This window comes from Artemia sp. Qi Xiang Cuo, chromosome 1, assembly GCF_049724085.1.
Source record: "Artemia sp. Qi Xiang Cuo chromosome 1, ASM4972408v1, whole genome shotgun sequence".
In the NCBI taxonomy this organism is placed as follows: Eukaryota; Metazoa; Arthropoda; class Branchiopoda; order Anostraca; family Artemiidae; genus Artemia; species Artemia sp. Qi Xiang Cuo.
In genome coordinates, this window is record NC_142794.1 from 53,604,043 (window position 1) to 53,613,886 (window position 9,844).

The following is a 9,844-nucleotide window of genomic DNA, read 5'->3' on the forward strand; positions in this document are numbered from 1 at the left end:
TATATGCTAACAATGGGTAACTTGTATTAGTTACAACCATTGCCCTGGGGGCTATGGAGGATTTTTTTAACACCCTAAATTACAGTTATTTGAATTTTAGACTATTTTTGAACAAAATGGCAAATTCAAAATTTTGATTAGATGCATCTGCAGAAAAAGGGCACGATGGGGGGGGGATGACTGGTTACCCTTTGGTAACTTTTGACTCTTAAAAAGAGTAAAACAACTTTGACTGAACTTCCTCCAAAGCTTATACAATCACGCCTTCCATAAAAGCCCTATATGAATGAATGCATTTATTACCCATCAAATAAAAACAGATGGAGCACAACAAAAGACAAGAAAAAAACGCAAAAACACTAATTCCTCTGAAACAAACAAAAAAAAACCAAACACAACAACCAACAGCTTATGCCAGCTACTGCTGGAGAATCATAGCCCAGGGATGGGACTTAAGTGTCAAATTATATCGAGTAATCTGCGCTAGGATAGCTTCTTCAGGATTCATGATGCCGTACCGATGCGAAACATATCGATTGCTTGTCCATGGTGGTAAACGCAACAAAAACTTTGCATACTTGTAGTACACTGAACGCAATTTCAGTCTATCTGTAGCCGTAAATATACGCCAGAATGGGCTGAGGTACAAATAATGAGGCAAAACCATAGCATTGTACACCCGGGCCAGCAGACGACGGTCAAACTTCCGCTTATTTGCCACAATACGGCTATACGTAAATGAAACCCGCTTCTGAAAATGAGAAAGCAGTAACCGCCACGTCTCTAGTATTGACCGTCCAATAGGAAGGCCCAGATATACAATGCCACCGGCGAGCCCAACAGTAGAAACACCAATTGTGATGCTTCGACCAGCATCAGATTTCGAATTAAACAGCAGTACTTCAGACTTGTCGGCATTAAACTGAAGTCCAATCTGAGCATACTCTTGTTGTAGTCGAGTAAAATTATCTTCTAGTCCTTGCAGAAAGCGGCTCAGGTTCAGTACATCGTCCGCATAACCAATCAAAGATAAATCAACACCGCGCAGAATGTAAGTCATAAGTGACTTCGATTGCGGCTTTACGATACTGTTATTAAATGCTGTCGGTGACGAAATGGCACCTTGTCTTACCCCCTTCTTTACCGGGAGAAGGGGATTACCATGCGGAGAAACAGCAACATCATTCAACAGGCTAGTGCACTCACTCGCTGGTAAAGGAAGTTTAAGTTCCGCTTTTAGATTTTCATACATGTCAGCCAGTGGGGCTAGAGAGCAGGGATCAACACCGGCCAAACCCATATCCAGTATAATCTCCTCGTGGAGAAGCGAATCAAACGCGCGCCTTACATCATGATTGGCTAAAGCGATGCTTTCACCGCGGTCTTCTGCGTCAACTAAAGCGGATACTAAAGCAGAAAGAGCATGGCCGCATCCGAGGCGAGACTGAAAACCGAACTGATGGGCCTGAACTGTACATTTAGTACGAAGCTCCTCAATAATCAGATTTTCAAATATTTTACAAAAAACAGTTGAAACCGTTATTGGGCGAAAAGACGAACAATCGGAAGGAGGTTTATTTTTCTTTGGGATAGGAGTCAGACATCCAATTGAAAAAGAATCGGGCACAATTCCCAAATTAAATATCATTTGGTAAAGGAGGACCAAATGCTCAATAAACATACCCCCACACAACGACAAATGTTGTGCAGAAATCCCGTCATATCCTCTAGACTTTTTTTCTTCAGTTTCCCAATTGCAGAAATAATCAGACTCTTTGTAATAATCGGTCCCGGACTAGATGCATGCTCAAAGAAATCTTGGAGTCTCGCTTTATAACTATTTTGAAGATGGGGATCCGGAGCATGATGAGCAATTAGTATAACTTGTAGCCCTTTACCCGAAGGGCTGGGGGGGGAGGGGTTAAACCCAAAACCATAGCCATTTGACATTTGGAAGATTTTGAACAAAATGTCTAAATTTTGATCAGAAGCACTTAGGAAATTTGGGCAGGGGGGGGGGAGGGCTGGTTGCCATTTTATTACTCTTGACTTTTAAAAATGGAGCTATAACTTTTGATTTTAAATCAAATGAGCCTTTTTTGAAATCTATAAGATCACCCCTTCACCAAAAACCTTATATCCTAACAATGGAAAGCTTGTATAAGTTATCCACCACTTACCCTGGGGGTTGTGGGGGGTTTTGTTTACACCAAAGGCATAACAATTTGACCTTGGACTATTTTGAACATAATAGCTATCTCAAAATTTTGATTGGAAGCATTTGTGGAAAAGAGGGTGTGTGGAGGGGGGGCCCTTCTAGGCCTTTGATCACTTTTGACTCTTAAATATTTCCAATTGAATGAGGCCCCTTCAAAATTTATAAGACCATCCTTCCATATGAAGTGCCTCTGGGAGAAAAATAAAATTTTGAAGCAATTAAAGACTTATTTATTCATTTATATTTGCACCTGTTATCTTTATGTTTGCTGTGATTGTTAATTTTAATTTCTGTACGTTTTGGGTTTCATTTATTCTTCAATAATAATGTCTGGTTGTTTCTATTTTAACTATGCAAACTTTTTAAATGAATTTCTGTTTGTTTTTATCACCAAAGTATTTTATTGGTTTATAAAACAAATATTTCTAAAGTTTCTCATGTCTTAGACTTAAGAATTAAAATACAAGATTATATTCTATTAGTTACCTATTGAATTGCTGAATTTTATCATCATAGGAACTTATTTCTGCTGGTCTTAAGTTTAATATGGCTCTTAACTTTTTTTTCAAAAAAATTCTTTTTTGAATTTTTTTTTAAATTAACTTCTGTCCATTTTTGATGGTCAATATTTTTTTTATTGGTTAATATAATGAATATTTATTTAGCTTTTCATATCTCTAGCATATTAATGACACCCCTTCAATATTTTCCAACAGTTTTACTTTAATACCTTTAGCATTTTTGGAGACTCAGAATCAAACATGCCCACTTTTCTCAATAACCAACCTTATATATAAACAATGGGTAACTTTTACAACATATGACACTTTAACCTGGTGCTTTGGGAGGTTTTATCATCCCTGGAGGCATAGTTCTTTGACTTTTTGACTATTTTGCACAAAATTACTATTCCAAAATTTTGGTAAATAAATAAATGATCATCTGATAAATAAGGTACTTAAAATGAATGAATCAACAGAGGATCTAGAACATTGATCTTACAACATTATTTTCATAAAGTGTTGAAAGAATAGCCAATGAATAAAAACAAAGCCATATACCAAGGAATGTTTCTTTCTGGAAAATATTTAGCCTATCAGGGAAAAAAATTTGTAACAAAAAAATATTTTGTATTGCAAGGATTTAATTATATAGGCTACTGCAAAGGGTAGGGGTTTGACCAACCATAACCTTGTTATGCCCCCCCCTCAAAGACAGACATTTTATCATTTTTTTCTTCTATTAATTACACTTTATGAAAAATTCTGTAAAAACAAAATGTATACATCTATTGTGTCTGTGTGACAAGTCAATGGCTTCCTCCTTTATTGAATAAAAAAAAATTTATAAATATATATATATATATAAATATATATATAAATATATATATATATATATACACATATATATATATATATATATATATATATATATATATATATATATATATATATATATATATATATATATATATATATATATATATATATATATATATATATATATATATATATATATATATATATATATATATATATATATATATATATATATATATATATATGGGCACAATGGGCAATGGGCAGAAATGGGCATCAAACAATGAATGGAACTTGGCAGGTTGCACAAAAATGTGTATTTTTACATGAAATTGCATCTCTGTGAATCTGGGCTAAGACTATTTTGCAGTGTTGCCAAAGATTGGAAAGCACACTTATAGAAGGAGAAGACTTTTAGTTCTGTGGCTTCAATACTATTCACTCTTGGTTTCAGTTTGTTTGATTTACCTTAGCTGTAGCACATTTGTTAAAAACACATACTGCCAATTTTTGTTTGACCAGGAATAGTATGTTTTTTGTTTTCTCTTTATGTCATGTCATTAGCTAAGAAATTATTTCCTGGAAAAGTTACTTGCCAAATAGATGGCTAACAAGTGTTTATAGACTAAGTTTGTTTCTAGCTAGTTGGATAAAGAAAGTATTGTTGGGGAAAAGATGCTAGTCAACTAGTTGGAAAATAAATTGTTTTCTGGGGCAATATTTGTTTCCAGCTAGTTGGCAATATTAAGTGTTGCTGGGGAGAAGTTATTAGTCAAGTAGTGGTAAAAATAAAGTTTTGCTGGGGAGAAGTTACTAGTCAACTAGTTGGGAAATGAACCGTTTTCTAGGGCAATGTTTCTTTCCAACTAGTTGGCAAAATGAAGTTTTGCTGCGGAGAAATTATTAGTCAACTAGTTGGAAAAGGAAACTTTTGCTGGGGCAAAATTTATTGTCAACTGGTTGGCAAATTTAAGTGTTGCTGCAGAGAAGTTATTTAGTCAACTAGTTGGAAAATTTAAGTGTTGCTGGGGAGAAGTTATTCGTCAACTAGTTGAGAAAATAATTACAAATTCTGAGAATGAAATAATAATGTTCATCCACAAACGAAACAAAGACATATAAATGAAGGAACAGACACAATTTATGTCCAATAAATGCGAGACAGAAATGAACAAAACTTCCAATATGCATCCATTTTCCTTATACAGACAGAAGGAATAACCTTCCAAGCTTTGACAAATTTAATCTCACTTTTAGGACCAGGTATAAGACTAATTATCCTGGACATTAAAACAAAAATTCCTGGCTTTAAAGCCCAATATATAACTCAAAATATATATCCCATTAAGAGGGAGACAGGGAGAGAGATGGAAGTTGTAACACAATAGTAACAATAGTGATAATTAAATTTGAAAAAAAACTATATTATTAACATATTTTATGCTATTCAGAATAAATTCTAACTATTATTAGTCAACTAGTTGGAAAACTTAATTTACACCTAGTTTCAATGTTTGTTTCAGCTAGTTGACAAAATTAAGTTTTGCTGGGGAGTAGTTATTAGTCAACTAGGCCTAGTTGGAAAAATTAAGTTTTGCTGGGGAGAAGTTATTAGTCAAGTAGTTGGAAAATGAAAGTTTTGCTGGGGCAACATTTATTGTCAACTAGTTGGCAAATTTAGATTTTTCCTATACAGATGGGCATAATTCTCCAACTAGATGACTAAAATGTTTTTTATTATAAGGAGATTGGATAGTACCATTCTATATAAGCTTATAAACTAATTTTTTCCAATAGTCAAAGAGTGGATATCCAATATTAGGCTAGGCTATATATCCCATGCCCTTTGACTATCCAGATATGGACACCTCTTGCCCCTCCAATAAAAATGCCAGAGATTTGCCCCTGATAACAGGTCTATTACCTATTGAAATTTTGACAAAAAAACATTTTACCTTAATTTTCAGTTATTTGTTTCTTTTTCCTTTGCTTTAGCCTAGCCTAGTTGCTAGTTCTGAAAATGTAATTCCTGCTATTAGAGTAGGCCTAGCGTTTTAAGTCATATCAATTTTTTTTCAAAATTTAGGAAATGCATTTGCATATCCTTAAAACCTTACAAATTGGGATTGTGCAAAGTTGGAAACACTTTTGTTGTAGGCTAGCCTACTTCATTTAAGCAGAAGATCTATTTTGCAAGGTTTCACTTTTATAATACAAGATTTTTAAAGGTCAGGACCCTCTAGAGGGAGAAGGTGTGGAGGTAGGTACTTCAAAATACCTTCCTGTGACATAGGGCCTACTTTAGCCTGTAGACCCATCCCTGAAAGTTTCATTTTCCTAACCTAATCCCTTTCTAAGATAGCCCAAAGTAGCTAAAATAGAATTTTACCCTTCAGCCTTCCTACCATATAGTACTTTTAGTAATGAATGCTTTAATCCTGCATTTTGGCTGTAAACCAGTCTGGAACTTTTTTGTACTAGGCCTACACATTTCAAGATGTATTTGAACCCTCTGAACCTGAAAATGAGGCTTAAATTATATAAGGATATTTGATTAACCTTAACTTTTAACCTTCTCTATGATCAGCTTGTAGGTATAGATATGATCCTAGTCATTATTTCAAACATTTGTTTATATGTTTATTCTATTTGTTGACATATTTTTCATAGTACTATAAGCTATCAGTTTTACAATATTATTGTTGCAATTGAATTATAAACAAAAATAAAATTTAACAACATTATTTGTAAAATACCTTTAGCAATAACAAAATTGAAGCTAAATGGCTAAAAGAAGTCTTATATTTGCATACTACTTTATAATTTCTTGGCAAAGTATTCAAATTTAAAAATCATGATAATTAGCATTTTGCTTCCTTGATAAATAATATCTCGTCTCCTTGTCAGTTAGCTGTAATTGTAATTCAAGGTAAGTTTTGATATGAAGGTACACACTAGTCTAGGGTAAAAACCAATTTCCAATTAAGCAAAATTATGTAAAATTCAAACCTTCACATTTTGATAGGCCTACCAAATAGAAATCGGGAAGAATGGTAAATATCTAGGTGGCACAATAACTTTGCTAGGATGAAAGTGAAAACATCATTCCATGCCTTTTTTCATGCTCTTTCATAATTCAAGAATTGCTTCTGGGCTAATTGCATCTTGAGCCCTTAAGGTGGGCCCTATTTTATATGAATAATGAAAGAGCATAAAAAAAGTATCAAATGATGTTTTTACTTTTGTCCTAGCTAAATTATATGGCCAACTGCAAATTTACCATGAAATTTACCCACCCCAACCCCTAATGTGCAAATAGCCTATAGGCTATACCCTGAATTATTGACAGCAAAGTTTTGATTTGTAAAATTCAGCACTAGGCTATTTTTGTCAATGGCATTCAAAAAACTTGAAATGGTAGGAAAACAGTCTACATTTGAGTTGCCTAATAATGAGGTTTGAATTGTTATAAATGAGTATTTTTGGAATATATTACTGTTGAACAACTTATTTTTAAACTAGTGATATATTACTTTTCAATAACGTAACTAGTGTTGATAACTTCTTTGTGTGGTTACAAAAATGATTTCATTGTAGCTAAGAGGCTGTTTTCACAAGGACTCGGGTTGAACTCAAGTTCAACTAAAATCCTTGTGAAAACAACAAAAGATAGATAAAATCCATCTTTTGTTCAACTTACAGATGGATTTTCAACTTAGAATTCTATGCATGTTGACATTCTGCTTTACTATTAACACAGAGTTGAACAAACAATGGGTTTGAGCTCAAATTCGAGTTCAACTTTAGATGGATTCAAGGAGGATTTATGCTAAAACATACATCCAGCAAGCAATTCCAGCGCAAAAACATAAATCCACGTGGAAGTTGAACTTGAGTTCAACTCAAGTCCTCGTGAAAATGGCCTCTAAGTAATTGCACCACCTAGATATTTACCAGAAGAATGGTAGCCTATATGTTGAAGTCTTTAATTCAAAGAATAGCAAAAAGTATATGCTATGCACCAATGTGGTAATTATTAAAATTATTTAAGATCAAATACTTGGCAAATTAATGTTAAGAAGACTAATTCACTAAGGCTAGGAATAAGTGAAGATGAAAAAGTGATGTTGGGTAATCAAAAGATCAATCATTTGATTCACTTACTTTGGTAGTATTAATAGTAAGGATAGTAGGATCAGTGAAGATGTTAAAAGTAGAATAGCAAAGGCTCAGGGTGTTTTTCCACAGTTAAAAAAAAGTTTGGAAGAATAGGAAGATAAGTCTGTAAACCAAGATTAGAAATTATTAGAAGTTAGAGTGATGACAGCGGTGAAATATGGCTCTGAAGCATGGGGGCTCAAAAAATCAGATGAAGATTTACTAGATGTTTTCCAGAGAAATTACTTAAGGATTGTTCTGAGTTCTGGGCTGACTGACTGTATTTCAAACCGTAGGCTGTATGAAAAATGCAGTTCAATACCACTCTCTAAGGCTATAATGAAAGAAAGGTTGAGGTGGCTAAGGCATGTTGTACAGATGAAGGATGACAGATTGCCAAAGATTGTTCTTTTTGGCCAACTGTCCAGGGCTAAACAGAAAGCAGGTTGTTCTCGTCTGGGGTGAGAGGACGTCATAAAGAAAGATTTAAAGGAAATGGGAAATTTGTGGGAGGGTGTAAAAGGGAGGCTTTGAATAGATTGGGATGGAGGAGGAGCATGCGTAGCTGTGTTGGCTTCAGGCGGTTTGGTGCCATAGTGAGTTGTTGGTAGTAGTAGTAGTAGCATGGCAGATAATCTTCAGTTTTAGTTTTCCCACTTTTCTTGACAATTGTCCTAATGTGAGAGTTTTTCTAGTCTAGAAGTGAAGTCTTTGAATTAAGGTAATTTTGAAATATATAAGATATTAGTTTTGTAATTTCAGTTGTCATTTCCATCAGGAGCTACTACTACTACTAACACCCCACCACAGCACCAAGCTTCCAGAGGCCAACACAGCTACTCATGCTTCTCCTCCATTCCAATCTATTCAGAGCCTCCCTCTTTACACCCTCCTTGGAAGTTCCCATTTCCCTTCAGTCATTCTGTATGACATCTTTCCACCCCAATTGCAGGTGTCCTGCTTTCCATTTAGCTCTAGATGGTTGGCCATAAAGGACAATCTTTAGCAATCTATCATCCTTCATCTGTAGAACATGCCTTAGCCATCTCAGCCTTTCTCTTGTTATAGTCCTAGTAAGCAGGATTGAACCACACTTCTTGTAGAGCCTACCGTTTGAAATATGACCAGTCAGCTGGGTACCCAAAACAATCTGTAGGTAATTTCTCTGGAAAACGTTTAGCAAATCTTCCTTTGTTTTTTCGAGTACCCATGCTTTAGAACCATATTTGACCACTGTCATGACTGTAGGTTCCAATATTCTAATCTTGGTTTTCAGACTTATTTTTCTATTCTTCCAAACTTTCTTTCAACTGTGAAAAGTCACCCTGAGCCTTGGCTACTCTACTTTTAATATCTTCAAGGCACCCACCATCTCTACTAATAATTAATAAAAAAAAAATTCCAAAAAAGAGGTTTTTCAAAGAAAAGTAGGCTAAAGGCCATATTAAACATAAGATAAGAAGAAATAAAACCTCCAACAATTCAAACTCAAAATGGCCAGAAATTACAATGAAAGAATAAATGACATACAACAAAAAACATACAACAAACATACAACAAAAAACATACACATGTACTAATGTAAATGCATAAATAAATCTTGAAATAAGTAAAGATTAAATTGAATATGTAAATCAAGCTTAAAACAAACAAAAATCTTCTACTATTGAAGTATAAATGAAACCCAAAATGAAAAGAAACTAAATAAACAATCATAGCAAAAACCATACAACTGTTACTAATATAAATGAATAAGTAAATCGTAAAACGAGCAAAACATAAACTGAGTATGCAAATCAAGCTTAAAATGAACAAAAATCACTACAAACAAGAGTTTGGGTACTGACTCCTTCCCTAACTGTAAAAGTCTAAAACCTACTGCATTATTGGTGCTTTGCTGAAAACTAGCCTATATGTGTCTTCAATAGTCTTGAAAAAAGACTGTTGGAAAATCAAACTGAACATTTGATATATAATTATATAATTGTTGAAAGCTCATCAGTTCAAGATTTTATTTCACTGTAATTTTTATTTTCATTTTCAATGCTGTAATAACTGGAAAAGAAAATATTTGTAATATAATTTGTTATCAGTGAAGCGCCAATGATATAGTACACTTTAGACCTTTACAGATAGGAAGGGGGCTGTA

General features: G+C 34.0%; 1 protein-coding gene across 2 annotated transcripts in view; it reads right to left on the bottom strand.

The window, feature by feature from the left end:
* LOC148956476 (palmitoyltransferase ZDHHC18-B-like) overlaps nt 1–6,211 on the bottom strand; it is a 72,589-nt gene extending 66,378 nt beyond the window's left edge. Inside the window, exon 1 of one of the 2 annotated variants that reach the window (XM_089095432.1) lies at nt 6,110–6,211. The gene's annotated coding sequence lies outside the window, so the exon portion shown is untranslated. Of the gene's footprint in view, nt 1–6,096 lie in introns of both variants that reach the window. The other variant, XM_089095424.1, reaches the window with a different exon arrangement.
* Between the last annotated feature and the right edge of the window lie 3,633 nt (nt 6,212–9,844).